The 19,010-nt window shown below is 50.4% G+C and overlaps 1 non-coding gene across 1 annotated transcript; it reads left to right on the top strand.

The window, feature by feature from the left end:
• Positions 1-18,715: 18,715 nt before the first annotated feature.
• On the top strand, positions 18,716-18,787 carry TRNAA-CGC (transfer RNA alanine (anticodon CGC)). Its single transcript has one exon. It is a non-coding gene; the product is annotated as a tRNA-Ala (tRNA).
• The last annotated feature ends 223 nt before the right edge of the window (positions 18,788-19,010 follow it).

The raw sequence follows: 19,010 nt of genomic DNA, 5'->3' as shown, positions 1-19,010 counted from the left end.
ACACGCTCCCCCCCCCCTTCCCTTACCTCACCTCACCAGGCTCTTTTCTTGTCCTGTTTTCATGTGGGCTCCTTCTGCTCGGCTCCCGATGGATGGGCGGGCGGGTGCCGGAGAAGCGACCAAGAACACTCTGCGCCTGCGCGGAAGTGCACGCGCCCGCCTGACGTCACTTGTCCTGTTTTCATGTGGGCTCCTTCTGCCCGGCTCCCGATGGATGGGCGGGCGGGTGCCGGAGAAGCGACCAAGAACACTCTGCGCCTGCGCGGAAGTGCACGCGCCCGCCTGACGTCACTTGTTTTGCTTGTTATTGCTAGAGTTGTAATCTACAAAAGCACCATGCACTAACAGGGAGCCCCTTTTAATAAGCGCTTCCATGTGGGGGCAATACTACAACCTCCTTCTGTTCCTGAGCGCGTGCCATCAGGTGGACCCTGAATGCACACGTTCTTCGTAAACATCTTTCCACAACTTTTTCCAAACTCGTTCCCACGTTATAGCTTCCTGCGAGCATCATTTCATGTGCACGCTATGCACGCCCCACAGTTATAGCCCCACTGTGACTTCTAGGATTCCCGCCATTTCCCTCCGCTTACCAGCCTCGGCAGCGTCCAGCGCCAAGAAGCCTCCTGGGCCTGAGGAAGCACTGCCACAGCCTCCGCAGCGCCTTGAAGTGCGGGGATCTCCTGCAGGTCGCACTCCGAGGCATGGCTGAGCTCAACATCCATTTTCAAATCTGGTAACCGCTGGCGAGCAGCGAGCTGGGCCGGAGCCAGCGCCTCCGAGTCACTGCCCCGCCCCGGCGGAGGCGCGCCCTGGTCCTTGGCACAGGGCGCCACTTTCCAGACATGGTCTGTGACGCTCCTTTCTCACCCACCTGCACGTAAACCACTTTCTACTGCCCACTGTGTATCCGCATCTTCAGAAGAACCTTCACAGACACGGGGCATGCACTTTTCGTGTTTGTGTTCATTCACGTTTTTTTTTGGTTTCAGCATCAAGGGCACGCGCCGGGCGCCCGCGCTCTGTTGGTGATTTGTATGCGTGAGAAATATGAACGCGCACCGTGTTCGCAGCCGAGATGGCCCAGCAGGAATGAAAAGCATCAAAGGACGTGGCATTTCCACAAGGGTTTACAAGGTCACCTTCACACGGCTTGAAGAGGCATTCACGGCACGTGCCCGCTTCACCCGGTGACGTGATGCCACAGCTGTGCTCGTGGCTGGTCGCTAACTAGGAACACCCTTGAATATTCCATCTCTTCTTCACACAGACAGCTTTAAGTCCCAGACTGCCCCCCCCCCCACTCCCTGTACACTTCTCGTCCCTTCGCCCTTGCAGCCTGTCTAATTGAGTTAAACGTCCGCTGCTGAGACGTGCTGTAATTCGAATGCCTGACATACTAACGGATCCTATCCAAGTAGGTGTATAATAATACAAAAGGTATTTACCATACACGCCGTGATGGCAGATGCGTGCAAGATGACAGATGCCGATCCACATGCCGATCACTTCTATCAATACAAATTATTATGCAATTAGCAGGGGCACATGGATGACATAGTAGCAAAGGATGCATGATGCGTGCAGATGACAGATGCGCATTATGACTGATGCAAGATGCGTGTGCTGCAGTGACGTCATACCAATAGACACGGGGGTGCTGCAGGACATGGCAGATGGGAGATAGTATGCACTAACACGGAAGATGACAGATAAGATGGGAGATTGTATGCACGAACACGGAAGATGACAGATGCGTGCCGATTTATGACATTTTGCGTGACGTTATACCAATAGCCACGGGGCTGACATTAGATGACATATGGTTACACTATGAAAAAAACGTTACTTTTAAACTATAGAAAATTATCACTTTAGACCCACTGATGCAAGATGACATGAGTTATCACGAACACGGAAGATGGCAGATGCGTGCAATCCATATTAACAAAGTCTGGACTATAATAAACACTTTCGGGAAAACGATTTTCTAGCCTGCGATGTGATGACCAGCGATGTATTTGCCTAAAGCGGAAGATACACTACAATAGCGTGGGGACAGCATGCGCACTGAATGCGTGCGATGTGATGCCTTTTGCGATGTAAAAACGGCATGGTCATTGCTGGCGTTGAGGCGGTTAGCGATGTATCATCATACATCCCTAAGTGACACCTTCAGGCAGTCCTTACTTTTTAACCAAAAGCTATTTGTATCGTTGGGGCAGGGACACAACCTCACAACACATCTTTGTGGCAGCATTTTCACCGTCCTGGACTTTTCATTTACAAATCATTGTTTTCAGGCGTATTTGTTTAATTGGACCGAAACAAAGCTGAAATCCCCATGGCTTCGCACCTGCCATGTTCACGTGCATGTAATCGAGGGAGTTGTAATATTGTTTTGCTGTTGTTTTTCTATTTAATTATTATTTTTTTGAAATTTTTGACTTTGTTCACATTTATGAATGTATACCTATTTTTGTCTGTTTATATGAAAATGTTTGATTTTCGATCCCCTCACTCTACCACTCTACCGTCCTCACTCTACCGCCGTTGCTCTACCGCCCTCACTCTACCTCTCTACCGCCCTCACTCTACCTCTCTACCACCCTCACTCTACCACTCTACCGCCCTCCTACCACTCTACAGCCCTCACTCTACCACTCTACCGCCCTCACTCTACCGCCCTCACTCTACTGCTCTACCGCCCTCACCCTACCACTCTACCGCCCTCACTCTACCGTCCTCACTCTACCGCTCTACCGTCCTCACTCTACCGCTCTACCGCCCTCACTCTACCACTCTAGCGCCCTCACACCCTCACTCTACCACCCTCAATATACCACTCTACTGCCCTCATGCCCTCACTCTACCACCCTCACACTACCACTCTCACTCTACCGCCCTCACTCTACCACTCTACCGCCCTCACTCTACCACTCTACCGCCCTCACTCTACCGCCCTCACTCTACCACTTTACCACCCTCATGCCCTCACTCTACCGTCCTCACTCTACCGCCCTCACACCTACACTCTACCGCCCTCAATATACCACTCTACTGCCCTCAGGCCCTCTCTCTACCGCCCTCACACTACCACTCTACCACCCTCACTCTGCCGCCCTCACTCTACTGCCCTCATGCCCTCACTGTACCACCCTCACTCTACCACTCTACCGCCCTCACACTTTGACTCTACCGCCCTCACTATACCACTCTACCGCCCTCACACCTCACTCAACTGCACTCACTCTACCACTCTACCGCCCTCACTCTACTGCCCTCACTCTACCACTCTATCGCCTCTACTGCCCTCACTCTACCACCCACACGCCCTGACTCTACTGCCTTCACTCTACCGCCCTCACACCCTCACTCTACCGCCCTCACTCTACCGCCCTCACTCACTCTACCGCCCTCACTCACTCTACCGCCCTCACTCACTCTACCGCCCTCACTCACTCTACTGCCCTCACTCACTCTACCGCCCTCACTCACTCTACTGCCCTCACTCACTCTATCGCCCTCACTCACTCTATCGCCCTCACTCACTCTATCGCCCTCCGTCTATCGACCCTCCATCTATCTATCTATCTCCCTCCCCTCACTCTACTGCCCTCACTCTACCACTCTATCGCCTCTACTGCCCTCACTCTACCACCCACACGCCCTGACTCTACTGCCTTCACTCTACCGCCCTCACGCCCTCACTCTACCTCCCTCACTCACTCTACCGCCCTCACTCACTCTACCACCCTCACTCACTCTACCGCCCTCACTCACTCTACCGCCCTCACTCACTCTACCGCCCTCACTTACTCTAACGCCCTCACTCACTCTACCGCCCTCACTCACTCTACTGCCCTCACTCACTCTACCGCCCTCACTCACTCTACTGCCCTCACTCACTCTATCGGCCTCACTCACTCTATCGCCCTCACTCACTCTATCGCCCTCCGTCTATCGACCCTCCATCTATCTATCTATCGCCCTCCCTCTATCTATCACCCTCCCGCTCTCTATCTATTGCCCTCACTCTATCGCCCTCCCTCCATTGCCCTCCCTCCATCTATCAACCACACCCAACCACACACACATACAACTCCACACACACACAACCACACACACAACCACACACAACCACACACAACTACACACGCTCAACCACACGCTCAACCACACACCCAACCACACACCCCACCACACACCCCACCACACACCCCACCACACACCCCACCACACACCCCACCACACACCCCACCACACACCCCACCACACACCCAACCACACACCCAACCACACACCCAACCACACACCCAACCACACACCCAACCACAAACACACAATCACACACATCTATCTATCTCCCTCACTATCGCCCTCACTCTGTCTATCTATCGCCCTCACTCTGTCTATCTATCGCCCTCACTCTGTCTATCTATCGCCCTCACTCTGTCTATCTATCGCCCTCACTCTGTCTATCTATCGCCCTCACTCTGTCTATCGCCCTCACTCTGTCTATCTATCGCCCTCACTCTGTCTATCTATCGCCCTCACTCTATCTATCGCCCTCACTCTGTCTATCTATCGCCCTCACTCTGTCTATCTATCGCCCTCATTCTGTCTATCTATCGCCCTCACTCTGTCTATCTATCGCCCTCACTCTGTCTATCTATCGCCCTCACTCTGTCTATCTATCGCCCTCACTCTGTCTATCTATCGCCCTCACTCTGTTTATCTATCGCCCTCACTCTATCGCCCTCACTCTATCTATCGCCCTCACTCTATCTATCGCCCTCACTCTATCTATCGCCCTCACTCTATCTATCGCACCACCACAGCATCACTCAGGGGCACCACAACATCACTATGCGCTACCACAGCATCACTGAACGCCACAGCATCACTCGTCGCCACCACAACATCACTCAGCGCTACCACAGTATTAATCTGTCTGTGCAACCATTCAACAATAACTGGTTCAAATATTTTCTCTCAATGTTTCAAGCTTTATTACAAATGTCACAAAAAGATGTTAATATTAAGCATGGGCGGATTTTGCGGATCCACGATTCACGGATTTGCGGATTCACGGATCGTGGATCCGCAAAATCCGCGGATTTAGCGGATTTGCGGATTTGGGGCGGGGCTTCCTCGAGTGTGTGGGCGGGGCCAAACGGACGGGGCTTCCATGCGAGCGCACATGCCTCTTGTGTATATTAAAGGTCAGAGATCGATCAGAGCAGCAGATTAAGAGACAGAAGCCCCCTGGTCACAGGAACAGCACGGGGGTTGCGCTCGTGAAAGTCAAAGATGCAAATGCATCTGGCCAGCATCACAGCGGATTTTCGATGGTATATTTGTGAAGAAGGCACATCTGCCCAGCCTCCCAACGCTCACAATTTTTTTTGGGCTGATGAATGAGTCACTGCATTTGCACTTCAACTAGTTCCAGCGACCAAGTGTGTGTTACTATGCAATCGCGCCGAAGTGCGCAGGGGTCCCTGGAGTGAAATGGCCATCATAGTGGGTAAATGGCGGGAAGACGGTGCACACCTCGAGTGTGTGGGCGGGGCCAAACGGACGGGGGCGCTCACGATTATTTTTGGGCTGATGAATGAGTCACTGAATTTAAGCTTCAACTAGGGCACAAGCGTTATTGATATCTGCAAGTGTTTCCTTTTGAGGTTTTTTTTTTTTGTGCCAGGACCGTCGTGCCAGAATGAACCCTGCCCTTCATATTTATTCAAGAAGAAGACACCATGTAAATACTTTACGATGGCGCCGGCAAGCTGCCAGCGCCATCCTGCAAAAGTTACTTAATTAGCTTCAACAGGAAGCTCCAACTGATAAAAGCTGTTAGAGCTTCCTGTCAAAGCTAATTAAGTAACCATTTGAGGATGGCGCTGGCAGCTTGCCGGCGCCATCGTAAATTATTTACATGGGGCTTGAACTTTTGACCGCAAAATCCGCTCCGATCGCGGATTGCGGATTCTCGGTAAATCCGCGAGAGTTCGCGGATCGCGGATTTACCGAAAATCCGAAAAATCCGCGATCGGAGCGGATTTTGCGCTCATGCTTAGTTAATATTTCACTTCTTTTCTTGGATTTTCGTCACAATAAAATACACTGAACATAATCTTCACAAAAGTTATTTACAAAAGTTTAAGCTTTTGCCAATATAAATTACAATAACTTTTCTTTAAGTATTAATTATTTAAAAAAAAGAAAAAAAAATGTTATTTGTAATATCAATACATCTAAGTCATGTAAAGACAAAACATGTTGCATTACAAATGCTATAGGTGTCACATTTGCAAAAGATAAAAGTATTGGCATTGTAAATGACAAAGCTATTAATTTCGCTATTCTCAAAACCAACACATAAATAAAAAATGTGTCATTTACAAGACCAATGGCTCAAACTTTCCTAATGCGAGACCTATTGCATTGCAAATGCTTGTCTTTTTAAAGCTGTCAGTGTTCTCTAAAGGAGACAGTGCTGTATTTTAAAAAGTAATGTTTCCTCTTTGGGGAAAAAGATGTGGGTCCTGCAATGGTCTCCCGACACACTTCTTAAAGGGAAAGCTGTTCAATGGGGTAGCTTTCCCTTTGGCACTGGCTTGCCACCACCTTTGGCGAGTTGGTAACATTCATTGTGCTGCAACCGTAATTGCATTTGCAAACCACTGATACATCTTTTTTTTATTTACAATTAGGACACAACGCCTCTTTTTGCCCCTTCCTTTTTGCAATTCGATATGAGTCAGTAAACCGATTTTGCGATTCTGAATGGCTTTAATGAATCACAAGATGGGTTTATTCGAGAGCAAAAAGCAAGTCCTGTGATTTTTCAAATCATAGAGTTTGTGATTGCAAAATGGCTTTGTACATCAGACCTCAGATGCTACGTCTTTGCACTATGTGATTAACTTGGAAAATAGTTATTTCAAAAGTTCGATTAAGTTTGAACTCGTGTATTGCTAAAACCTAGTGTGGAATCAATATTCCCAAAGAATTAAGTTATTTGGTGAATAAATGCATAAGAAAATGGTGATGAAGTGCTTTAGTCAGTTTAATGACAGTCACTGGCTAAATCCTCAGCCCAGTTGACTGCAGCTTAATTGGCTGAGCGGTTGGAGCAAGCTATTTAAAGAGCATTCCCCCACCTATGCAGGTCATTTTAGGGGTTGAAAGGGGTCGCAGCTGCAACACCTGGCTTGCCCCCAGCAAACTCTTGCATTGCTTTTGCAACCGCTGGTCTCAGAGGTGGTAAAAACAATATCAAGCACAGAAGGTCAACAGCTTTCTAATAAACACTGTTTAACTTCTGCAGATTCTACTGGGAGGTTGTCTAGCAACTTATTAAGAGTGGGATATGGATAATTCCCCGAGCAGAAAAAAATAGAGGGAAGATCTAGAGGAAAGGGGGAATAAGGGAGAGTGAAATCTGGAAAGTAAAGATGAGAAATAGTTGGGCTTGGCAGTAGCGTAACTAAGGGAGAGGGGTAACGCTAAGGGCAGCATGAGTTTTGGGGGCGCAGATACAGGGACCCTTGCCACAAACCATCCCCCCTGGTCTCACCTGTGGCTGTCACAGGGCACTAAATGCCTGACCGCCACTGGCGGCAAAAGGTCTAGCTAAGCCACTGGGGCTTGGTGAAGGAGCATAGTAAGGGAGTGAGCTAAAGAAATAACTGTTCCTGTGCACGCTGTGACCTCCACTAAGAGTTACATCATACACTGTTGTCACCTGCTCATTCTTGAACGTCCCCCCACACATTGTGCCACATTCTATCTAAAAGTCTTTAGATGTCCTTCTATAGAGAGGGAAAGGGATACCTCACAAGATCACGGAGGGATGATGTAGTCCTCTAAATCCACCTAAACAATATAACTTCTTGCTCACTCACTATCTTTACCTCTTCGGTGCCATGGCCTTGCTGTTGAAAACACAAAAGACAAGCAATGATGCGTTTAGTGATGTTGACTACTAGGAAACTGTTCATGGTCCCACCAGCTGATGCAGTGCTCAAGGGTCAACCAGCACATCAAATGCAATTAGCAAAAATCCATCTAGTGGAAACAGCAGTCCATTAATGCTGAAATGATTCAACTGATGTACAGGCAAGTTGTTGTCCAACTGTTCAGACGTCATTTGGATTCTGACATCTAATTTGCCTATTTTTGTCTTTCAGTCATGACTGGTGCCTCTTCAATTTGACTGAAAATTTCTCGCCACGTTAATCGGAGTTGTCCTCCTTCCCCCCTCCCTTCCTTGTCTCCCCACCCTGCCCTCTTAATGCCCCCTATTGCAGTAGACAATAACCCACTCTGCACGCCACTGTTTAGAAGCCGCAGTTGCTGCTCAAAATTTAACCCCAAGCGGCCGCCAGCGCGAAAGGCCCGCTCTGTTTCCACCTTCCACCTGCGGAACCCCAATGTCCAATTGGCCGAACTTTCCCTTGAATATGGGCCGCCGAAAGTCTGCCTCTGCCCCCACCAGTTAGTCTTCCGTCGCGGCCAATGGGTGCAGGAGAGCTCGCCAACCCGAACGAATGCGCCTCAAGCTAAGAAGCTGCAGGCCCGCAACAAGGCACTGCGGGAAGAGAACAACTACCTGAAGCTGCAGCTAGAGCTAGTGATGGACATGCTGACGGAGGCCACCGCCCGGGTGCACATCCTGGAGGGCAAGCTGGGTGATGAACGGAGCAAATCCCCGGAGACGGAGGAATTGTCTGAGTGCACGAGAGTTGTGGTGATGCCTCCCAAGCAAAAGGCGGCTACGGACAAGAACGTCTGCGGAGATCGAAGGTCGAAACATGCCAAAAAGAACACAAACAATTAAATGAAGCACATCAGTGAGAACATAACACAAATAGTGGAGGTGTGCCAATGAAAAGACTAACAATTAAACAAGATGTACCAATGAAAACTTTAACAATAAATGAGAGTGCTTTCTAAACAGCTCTAGGAGTTATATTATTAGTGCTGTGAATGAGTCCGATAGAACACATATTAAAGCTGAGCACAATGTAACAGGGCTGTGGAGAACTCTAAGGCCAGCTTCATATTGGAGTTGTATACATCATTAGATGTTTGTAGTGTGAGCAACTGAAATGACAACTTCTCTTTCCTAGATGACCTTGTAAGTCCATCAGGAACTCTCTGGACAGTGACACGAGATCTGGGCAAGTGGGCTCTGAGGATGGAAATAATCCAGACTGGCCACACATGATGCTGTGCTAATGGTCCTGTGAAAATGTCAAGTTTCTGGTGCAGACTCTTGATTGGTGGAGGGATCAGTGTGTCATTGTTGTTCTTCCTCAGGGCCAGCTTTAGGGCAGTGCGACTGGTGCGGCCGCACTGGGTGCTGACCTGTGGAACGGCGCCGACCTTAGAGGGTGGCTATGTTTAGCAATGATTGGAGAGATGAGGGACACTTTTACCCGGTGGTAGTGAGAGAGTCCAGGGAGGCGGTCATGGGGGCGCCAAAAATAATTGTTGCACCGGGCCCCACCAGCTCTTAAGCCGGCCCTGTTCTTTCTAACCATGCGAGTTCTGCGCTGTTTTGCATGCAAGTGAGTGGCGTTTCCTCTCATGGTGTTTTCCAACAAGTACCATTCCTTTCGCTCTCCAGCAATGAGCATGGTTCTAGTAGCAGGATTATAAGGAACACAAGAAAATGGAATCCACCATGTGCAATTTTAAGCGGTGGGAATGGGCTTGGACACTTTTCTCAGAAAAGAGCTGCGATCCTCATATTTTGCAGTCGAACTGTTGGAGCATAAATGGGCAGCTTGCAATAGACAATGATCATCTACATAGATAGATAGATAGATAGACAGACAGACAGACAGACAGACAGACAGACAGACATACATACATACATTTCTGGTGGTGGCATGCTCTCTCCCGCGCTCTGGTGAGATGGGATGTTCTGGCAGTACATTCTCAGGTGAGGCAGCTGGGGCATCAGAGTGAAGCTCAGTTTCAAAATTACTTCCAATGGCAGCTGAGCCCTGGGGATAGACAGCCTGCTGACAGGATGAGGGGTGGGAAATAGTCCTACAGGTCCGTGGACCTTGTTGTAGGGAAAGCCCGCTTCTGTAATCTCTTTGGATATTAAAGAAACAGCAGGATGCTAACATTTTTCTCATAACTCAGGAAAGGCATCTGATACTTCCCATAATTGTTCTATTGCAGCCCCGGCCCGGGGAGGGAGTTGTGGTGGGTCTGAAAGGCGGGGCGGGGGAGGGGCAGGGTGGGGGTTTCTAAAAACCGGAATATAGATAATTGGAGGTAAGTAAACAATTTAATTAATAAAACGAATTTTGTAGTGCGCCCTGCATTGCAAAATGCGATGCAGCACGCGATACGTAATTCGTTTTATTAATTAAATTGTGTACTTACCTCCAATTATCCATATTCCGGTTTTTAGAAACCCCCACCCTGCCCCTCCACCGCCCCGCCTTTCAGCCCCACCGCAACTCCCTCCACGGGATGCGGCTGCTTAAAGAGATTGATTATAGTCTTAAAAGGAGACATGTTTCAGGTGAAATTCACATTTCATGCATTTAGCATAAAGATGGGTGAAGGTGTTCTGAGTAGTCAGCAGACTAAATGAATATATCACCTGGATACATTAACTGGTAGATATTGGTAATAACAGAGAAATGTAATTGTCTAAAGGCTGCACATCTGCTTAGTAACTACAGAGCTCAAAGGGCATTTGGAACTGCTCATAGAGTTAAAATACATTTTGAAGTCTGTTTTCTGTGACTCTGCAGCAGAGTATACGATGATACAATTGTTAACAAGTAATCACTTATACTTGATCTAGAAGTTCTCTATTGAAGAGAAGATGGTATCTAGTCTACATTTTAGTGATATTGAACTAATGATAGTCAATGGATGGCACTAATTCAGTAGTATATTGCTTAGAAATGAAGAAAATAAATAGCACAGGTGGGAGAATCTCTTCTAAATAATTATTCAGAACATACATTTTGTTGACTCTCAAGGTATACATTTTCTTACTTGGTTGGATGATCATAAAAAAATCATAAGGCCTGTGAGGTGATACATTATATGTCTAATTGCAGCTGAAACTCTCTGCATAAATGCATTATTCATAAGATATCATAGGTTGTATCACCAGAACAAATTCCATACATGCCAACATTTAGAAACAAAGACGAGGGACGATGGAAGAGGGTTAATAAGAAAATACATTGGGGAATTTCCACTGAAGTGGAATACTTTCTAAAGGGAACTAACATCTAGACATTTTGGCTTTAAAGCACATTCTCCCACCTAAATTTGGTAGTGTTAGCATCAATGTCATCCTCTTTTTATCATGACAGAACAACAGTGAATTACTACAATTTTGTGGAACTGCAGGGTCATGTGAATAATAAGATTTCAATATGCTCATAAAGCCTTCAAAAATGATCTGTGAATATGTGCCAATTTAGTTCCTCTCCAGGAATCCTTACAAGCAAGTTTTGGCAATGCCAATAGGGCTCTTTTTTACGAGTTATTGGCTTCGTCAATGTTCTGGCCGTGTGCTACAGCAGTGCTGCAACACGGAGGGCCGGTGGGGAAAAGAGCAAGATGATGAGGCCAGCGGTGTTCCCCTCATAGCTTTTTGTTTTCCTTATGTGGGATGGGATGGAGGAGGGTGGATGGGTGTGAGGGCAAGCAACAAATGCAGCAAACGAAGGAAGTATTGTTGGAGGGACAGGCAACATTGGAAGGAGGAATGGGCAAAAACAGATGGAGGTAGGGCAGGTGTGGAGAGATGTATGACGATACATCACCAACTAAAACAACGCGTGCTTTTACAACACGGTTTTTAGTTCGCATGTACCGTCACAACGCATGTTTTTTCAACGCATGGCATTAGTTCGCATTTCCTTTGAAATGCATACTGTATGCCTTTACATCGGACTCAACTTTCCCAAATCGCTAAATATCCCCCAAACACTAACACACTACCCTACAAACACACAGTCCACAGTAATACTCTACAGTACATAATTTAAAACTACCCCAAAACAGTACTCAAAACACGACCCTACCCCTACGTACAGTCTGTCCCGGACCTGCTTACACACCCCTAAAGCCTAAACCAATACCATACACTACAACCCCCTGACACTACCCTAAGCCCTAAATTCTAAAACACTAGCATACACTACAACACCCTTACACTACCCTAAGCTCTAAAGTATTAAACACTAGCATACACTACAACCTCCTTACACTACCCTAAGCCCTAAAGTCTTAAACACTAGCATACACTACAACCCTCTTACACTACCCTAAGCCCTAAAGTATTAAACACTAGCATACACTACAACCTCCTTACACTACCCTAAGCCCTAAAGTCTTAAACACTAGCATACACTACAACCCTCTTACACTACCCTAAGCCCTAAAGTATTAAACACTAGCATACACTACAACCTCCTTACACTACCCTAAGCCCTAAAGTCTTAAACACTAGCATACACTACAACCCTCTTACACTACCCTAAGCCCTAAAGTATTAAACACTAGCATACACTACAACCTCCTTACACTACCCTAAGCCCTAAAGTCTTAAACACTAGCATACACTACAACCCTCTTACACTACCCTAAGCCCTAAAGTATTAAACACTAGCATACACTACAACCTCCTTACACTACCCTAAGCCCTAAAGTCTTAAACACTAGCATACACTACAACCCTCTTACACTACCCTAAGCCCTAAAGTATTAAACACTAGCATACACTACAACCCCTTTACACTACCCTAAGCCCTAAAGTATTAAACACTAGCATACACTACAACCCCCTTACACTACCGTAAACCCTAAAGTCTTAAACACTAGCATACACTACAACCCTCTTACACCACCCTAAGCTCTAAAGTCTTAAACACTAGCATACACTACAACCCCCTTACACTACCCTAAGCCCTAGCGCCTACACTACTACCACCTGAGACTACACTAAACCCTAATCCCACTTACTTCTCTCCTTCCTCGTGGTCCGTTCCCGTTCCCAGTGTCGCCTAGTCTCTGCTCCCGGTTCCTGCGTTGCTGTCTGTGCTCGGATGCCATTACATCATATGCGTTTTAAATGCGCATGTGATGTAATGGCACGCGTCGTAAAGTGTACGCGTGGTTACGTCGCATTCGTTGTAACGCATGCGACGTAACGGCCTGCGAAGTAACAGCCGCGTTGTAATGGCTGTTTCCCAGTGTGGAGGAGCAACAACGGAGGGAGGATGGGCAAGGAGGATCGGTAACAATGGAAGGAGTGAGGGAAGGTAAGAGGGGACAGACAACAACATAAGGAGGGAGGGTGGGTAAGGGGGAATGGTAACACGGGGAGAATGCGAGCAAGCAACATGGTAACAACAGCAGGAGGGAGGACAGGTGGGGGCAAGTAACACAGGCAACAATGGGGGAGGGAGGGCAGGTGGGGCATGCAACACAGACAACAAAGGAATGAGAGAGGTGGGTGGGGCAAGCAAAATAGACAACATCAGAGTGAGGGAGGGTGAACGGGGGTAAGAAGACCGACAGCAGAAGTGGAGAAGTATACGAGGGGGCCAGCTGAGAAAGATGCACTTTGGTAGAGTGCTTAAACACAAAGAAAAATGTAACACCTACAAAAATGAGCAGTGGAAAACACGTGTCCGTTCTCAAGAGGAGGGGCAAACACAACAAGCAATGCATTAGGTCTCGCATATTTTAGAGTTAGAGCTATTGGGGTTGTAAATGACAATGTCTTTTACTTAGGTGTTTTGGTTTGGAGTGTAGTGGATGTGTGAATAGAGGCAAAGCCGCAGCTCTGCCTAGAAGATTTACAATGAGGAATTAGCGACAGAACCAGAGAAGCAGCTGCAGCACTGGCTAGAGAAGTTATAATGAGGAATTACTACCTTTTACCATATTTTAAATTAAACCTTATTACCACATGTTATATAACCTCGACGAAAACTTTCACAACCGATTAACCACCAGAAGAAACTGCCTTTCACACTGCATAACATAAATAAATAAATAGGAACAATTGCAATTTTGCACCAAGCTAAGCACCTGCCGTTATTTTATAGAATTTGTTTTTCTGGAACAGCAGCGTTCTCCTTTTTTCCGCAATATTTTAGAGATTTTCCAAAGTGCAACAGGGCCAGACCTTTGGGAAAGGAAGAGGTGTGGCGCCGTGGCCAGTATGGCGCCGTGACCAGGGCGACTGACTCCGGAATCTGGGCATCACGGTTCGATCCCCGGTGCCGGCGGCAGATTAGCCCAGCACCATGTGACTCTGGGCAATAGCTTGCTTAATCTTCCCGACAGCCCCCAGCGCCTAGAGACCCTTACGGGTGATTGTTCGTGCTTTACAAATGTGGAGTATTATTATAAAGTAAGTGCACTTTAAACAAGGGACGCTTTACTTCAGAAAGTGGAAGGTTTACATCTCTCTGCATCCCCCCTCCGAGTTCTTAATAGGGATGATAGGGGTGAATAATTTGGGAGATAAAGCCAAGTCCCTCGATGCAAGTCAACAGCACTATAATGTCCCATTACTTACTGGTAATCTTCATTACTCCGGGTCCCGTAGTCCTCGACACCTTCATACTTACATGTGGAGATGATCATCTCCCGACAGAAAAAAACAAGAGGAATGCTGGGATAATAATACTGCCCCTCCCCGGGAGTACATAAGCAGTACTTACCCAGCAGACCTCCTGTACTAACAAGCCCACACAGGAAGGCCGGCCGCCCGGGAGGGAGGGAGGGGCGTATGAAGGTGTCGAGGACTACGGGACACGGAGTAATGAAGATTACCGGTAAGTAATAGGACATTACCCCCAGGTCCCTCCGTCCTCGACACCTTCATACTTACAAGAGGAGAATACCAAAGCAGAAAACCTGGCCTTCCGCACGCACAAGCACACCCAGGAAACCACAACAAAAGCAACCACCCAAGGGAGCACCGAGAAGGAGGAAAGGAAGACCGCAGGAAAACAGCCGGCCCGCAACCCAGAACAGGACCGCAGGGACAAGGACAGGAGAGAAAGAAAAAAGGCCAGGGCTCCAAATAAAGGAGGCCGCCAACCCGAGAAACCGGCAACCGGGACCCGGACCAGGACACCAAGACCAGCCAAAACAACCCACCGGAGAAGACCGCCCAGGCCAGAACCAGCAGGAAGGCACACAGGGCCAGGCAGACCCACCAGGAAGACGAGACAACCCGGAAGAAAGCCAAAGAAGAAACGGCCAACAGAGCGCAGGCACAAGCACCCAGCCCAAAAAGGAAGGAGAAGCACATGCCAGAAAACACAGCCAAACTCCCAAAAAAGAAAGGAATCGAGCCAAAGAGACCCGAGGAGGAAACCCCGCCGAGGAGGCCCAGGAAGCAACAAGCACCCAGGAGCCGAACAGGAACGAGAACCCGACCCAAAAGACAGGGACGGGAAAGAACCCCAGAACCCAGCCGAAAGCCCACCAAACAAGGAGAGGCCAACAAGACCGGAAACCAGCAACAAAGAAAACTCAACCAAGCCGGGAACAGAGAAACCGACCACAAGCCCAGAAAACCCCAACCCCAAAGGGATGGAACACAAGTCAGGAGCACAGAGCAACTGGGAAACCCCGGCAGCCGCCCAACGAGGCACAGAGGGCAGCACAAAGAAGGAGCCCAAAAGACACAGGACCGCCCAGGAACCCCACACCCAGGCCAGGCAAGCAGCAAGGGCAGGAGCAGCGGGAAAAAGAAAGCCCAGGGAGAACAGCACCCAGAGCAAAACCACAAGGCCCCAACCCAGCAACGCCGGAGAGGAGCCAAGCAAACCACAAAAAAGAGGCCAACAAACTCCAACAGAACCGGGAAGCCAGGACCTGAGCCAAGCAACCCGACCATGCAGGAGGAACAGCAGGCCCAAGCAAACCCCGAAGGAGAGCAGAGGACCAAGCAGCAGGAAACCACAGACAACCCGCAGCCAGGAGGGAGGGACCCGCATAGGCACGAGAACCACAGAACAGCACCCCAACCAGAGAGGGAGGGGCAACCAGACAGACCCACACTGGGAACAAAGCCCGGGAAGCAAGTGAGGAAGGAGAGAGCCAGGACCACAGAACCAGGAAAGAACCCGGAAAAGGCCGGCAACAACCCCCCAGAGCAGGCCAAAAAGGGTCAGCACAGCCCGAAAACCCAGGAGGCACAGCCCAAAACCACACACAACCAGCAAGAAGCCGGCAGCAACCGCAGCCACAGAACCCCACACAGGCCCACAACACCGGGAAAACAAGCCCGGGAAGAGAACCAACAGCAGGAGAAGGCCCAGAAGGAACCACCAGGAAGCGTCCCCATCGCAGAACACCCCGCCAGGACCCAAAGGGAAACCAGCAAGGAAGCAGAGCCCAAAAAGGAGCCCAACAATCAGGAGCGGCACGCCCCAGCCAAAACCTCAGCCAGGCACCCACCAAGGGAACCAGAGGAGATCAGAACAACCCAGGGAGCAAACACCCTCACGAGCAGAATGACCAAGAAGCCAACAGCACCCAGCAGCCCCAGGAGGCCAGGCAGGCACCAACCCGGCCCGACCAGGCAAACCCCCCGAGCAAACAGCGGAGCACCGGGACAGCACACCACGCCGGAGAACAGGTGGCACGACAGGGCACGGCGGCATTCAGGAACAACCCAGGCAGGCACCAACGACAGAAACAGGAGGGGCGGACAGGAAACCCCAGAAGCAAACCAAAGGAAAGCACGGGGAGGGCCAGAGCACAGGCAACCAGGCCAGGCACACAGAAGGCCCCGGGACAAACACCCGAAGCCCCAGGCCGGAGCAAAGGGAAGCCCACAGCACCAGGAAGACCCAGACGGGTGCCCAAGCAGCCACCAACCAGGCCAGAGGATAACAGGCGCAGGCAGGGCGGAACAGAACAGAACAGCCCAACCCAAGGCAGCCCAAGTCACCCAAGCTCAGGCAGAGGGGACAAAGCACCCCAGAGAGCCCCCGGTACGACACCGGCAAGCATCCAAGGACAGGAACCAGGTGCAGTCCAAAAGCTGACCAACCTGACAGAAGCAAGAAAGTGGAGGCGAAAGAACCAGGGCACGCCACCGGAGCAAGGCCACAACAGCCAGCCCGCCGTGGAGACAAGGCCACCCACAGAGAAGGACGCCGAAGAAGCCACCCCCAAACAGACGAGCAGCAGAGGGCAAGACCGACCAGTACCCACCAGACACCCACGCACCCCGCGGGGGGGGGGCAACAGAGCACACAGAAGCACCCGCCACTGAGCACCCACAGGAAGCAAGCAGCGCAGGCACCCGAGGGGACGAAGCATAGCGCCGAACGCATGCACCCCAAGAAGGAGGACCCCGCACAATCCACGGTACCCCCAGGCGACCAAGACGCCGGAACACGTCAAAGCCAGAAGGACAGCCAGCCCCCACAACCAGAACCAGCCCACAAAGAAGAAATGGGGTCGAAACAGCCAGAGCGGGGACCAACAGCACAACAAGGCCCGCACTGGCACATGGAAAAAAAAACCACACAGACCCAGAGAAGGGCGCAGGTGCACGAGCAGCCAAAGACAACCCAGATCACCTACAGACAGGCGAGGGGCAGGGAAAGGAACACGGCACACCAGTGCTCGAGACCCACAGCCACAAAACCCCTCAGCAGCCGGCCAAAAAGAACGGCATCCCAGGGACGCCAACCCCATGAAACCCAACCGGCCAAGCGCGGAAAGGCCAGGGCCAAAGGGACGACAAGTGACAGCGAGGGCTCCAGCCACGTGCGAGCGGGCGATCGTCCAGCAGAACCAACCCAGAAGCATCCATCAACAGCACAACCATGCCCAGGAAGGAGCAGGGGGCCTGCCCTGAGGCAAAGAAAATGAACACCACGAAGGACAAAGCGGAGCTGAAAAGAGACGTAAAGTGACACTCAACACAACGGTAATCACACCAAGAACCAATACGCAAGATGTCACAACATGCGCAAAGGACAAAAGGCATATGGAGGGACGGACACGCACATCCAGAAAGAAATAAAGACACACTAGCAAGGGCAGTCTGTACCCCGAGATGTACCCCCACAGCAAGCGAAAGGCACATGAAAAACCAACCAGCCGACCCAGGGGAGGCACGCACTCACCACCTCGGCACGGCCCGGGGCAAGCACCGCAGCAGGGCAGAACAGAGGGCACCCAGCCACGGCAGGGGAGCCCCCGGAACCCGCAGCAGCAGCCACAGTAGGACAGCGCCGGCCCGGCATCGAGGCAGCCCGGGAAATGCAGCAGGGAGGGGCCTGCAGCAGGGAGGGACCGCAGAGGCAGGGGAGCAGCCCGAACCCGCAGCAGCAGCCGCAGAAGGACAGCACTGGCCCCGGCACCGAGGCAGCCCGGAACATGTAGCAGGGCGGGGCCGCAGAGGCACAGAGCTGGCCGGGGAACATCAAACACAGGGGAAAAGGCAAAAAACAGCGTCAACCCCCAAACATGAAAACAGCTGAAGGGCCCATGGAAACAATCGGTGAGAAAGAAAAACCCCGCAAGCGGGACTTACCAGAGCGGGGGCCAACCCCAGGAACAAGGCCCCCACCTCACCGGCATACCAGAAGCCAGCAGGAGTCAAGCGCCCTCAGCATGCGACACAACCACCACGCAGGGAACACCTCCAGGCAGGATAACAGAGGCCAGAGGGGACGTAGCTCAGTGGCAGAGCGCATGCAACGCATGCATGAGGCCCCGGGTTCAATCCCCGGCATCCCCAGGCGTCTCCGTACCGCGTCTCGGCCGATCTCCAGAAGGCTCCTACGAAAACGAGGAAGGAAGACAACAGGCAAAAGGCACCAGGAGGACAAACGCTCCAAGTGCGTCAAGGAGGAAAGGAAAAGAACCCGAAAACGGGACTTACCCCAGCAGGGGCCAACCCCAGGAACAAGGCCCCCACACCACCGTCAGCCTGGAATCCAGCCGGAGCCCAACCATTGAGG

The sequence above is a fragment of the Lissotriton helveticus genome, chromosome 7 (genome assembly GCF_964261635.1).
Source record: "Lissotriton helveticus chromosome 7, aLisHel1.1, whole genome shotgun sequence".
Classification (NCBI taxonomy): Eukaryota; Metazoa; Chordata; class Amphibia; order Caudata; family Salamandridae; genus Lissotriton; species Lissotriton helveticus.
This window is presented reverse-complemented; position numbering and strand designations above follow the sequence as displayed.